Here is a 1932-nt window from a genome sequence, read left to right as displayed (position 1 = left end):
GAGATGCATCTCCGAAACAACAAAAAAAAATCTTAAAAAATCCCAAAAATTAATTTTAGGATATTAATTAATTCACATATCATAAATTTGATATAATTTATGATTAATGAATAATAATAATTATATATTTTGATATAATTTATGAGTTATGAATAATAGTTATTATATGTTTCTATCCTGATTCATATTTTAAAATTTAAAATAATTTTAATTAAAAAAATTAAAATAATTTCACTTACAAAATAAGTTATAATTTTTTATTTATATATTTATAATAATTGTTATATATTTATAAAAAAATTTAAAAAAAAAAGTGTTTTGATTTATATATTTATATAATAATTAATAATTATTCTATATTTATAAAATTTATTATATATTATATATTTATATATTTATATAATAATTATAAAAATTAAAAAACGAGTGTTTTAATTTATAATAATTATTATATATTTATATATTTATATAATAATTATTATATATTTATATATAATATATTTATATATTTCACTTACAAAATTAATAATTATGATTATATATTTATATATTTCTATTCTGATTCATAATTAAAAATGAGTTATAATTTTTTATTTAGTTTAAAAAATTTAAAAATAGATTTTGTCTTAATTTTATTTAATGAATAAATTTTATACTTAATTTTATATAATTCAAAATTTACTTATGAAATTAAGATGTTTTTGATTTATATAAATTAGTAAAATAAGTTTTAACTTTAAAATTGTTTAGAAAATTTTGATTCAACTTCATTTTATTGATTTACCTTCATTTTATTGATTCACTTTCATTTTATACATATTAATTGTATTGATTCACCTTGATATGCATATTCGAAAACACCTCCCTCTCCCAAAAACGGAGTGTTTTCGGAAATGCATCTCCGAAAACTCAAAAAAGGGTGTTTTCGGAAATGCATCTCCGAAAACACCTTTTTTTCGTGTTTTCGGAAGTGCATTTCCGAAAACACCTTTTTTTTCAATAAAAATACATTTTCGGAAATGCATTTCCGAAATAAGGGGTATTTTGGGAAATTCGCCAGAGGTGGGCAAGAAGGTTAGGAGGTGGGTAAAGAAATTTTCCTTATTTATTGTGCTACATAACTATACACCTATACACCTGCGGATGTGTCAAGTTTTTGGCGTTGATATTCGAAATTTGTGTTGAAGTTAATTTTTATTTTCAATAACAAATACACTGAATTTTATTTTCTTACCTTTTGTTTGTTAATTTTTTTGTTTGTCTTTTATGAAAATAACTATAAGTCTTTGGTATATTTTTTGTCAAATGGTATTTATAAAATTTCTTACAATAAACACTACAACACGCGTGACTTTTAAAAGCGTTTTTTTTTATCCTTTAACAGCGTTTTAAAGCGGTGCTAAAGCCAGCGCTGGCGTAGGTTACGAAAGCGCTTTTAAAAGCGCTCTGGTAGACCCCCTATAAGAGCGCTTTTTACAGAAAAAACGCTCTGGTAGACCCCCCTATAAGAGCGTTTTTTCTGGAAAAAGCGCTCTGGTAGACCACCTATAAGAGCGCTTTTGCTGGAAAAATCGCTCTGGTAGCCCCACCTATTAGAGCACTTTGGTAGGTTACGTTTTTTTTCTTTCTTTTTTTTAATCTTTGGCAGCGCTTTTTGTAACAAAGCGCTTTCGTATGTGGACCTTTAAGAGCGCTTTTTAAAAGCGCTGTCGTTGCTAAATGAGATATTTTAAAATGCAGCCTGTAATTTCAGCCTCCCAGTTCGACCTGTAATATTTTCGACCTGTAATATATTTTCGACGATATATTTTCAATCATAGGTAGGACTCTATATATATATATATACTAATATAATACCATTATAATATCCGAAATTATATATATATATATATATATATATATATATATATACATCATTATGTCAAACAAACT

Source organism: Vicia villosa, linkage group LG3 (assembly GCF_029867415.1).
Source record: "Vicia villosa cultivar HV-30 ecotype Madison, WI linkage group LG3, Vvil1.0, whole genome shotgun sequence".
Lineage (NCBI taxonomy): Eukaryota > Viridiplantae > Streptophyta > Magnoliopsida > Fabales > Fabaceae > Vicia > Vicia villosa.
Note: the sequence above shows the minus strand (reverse complement) of the source record.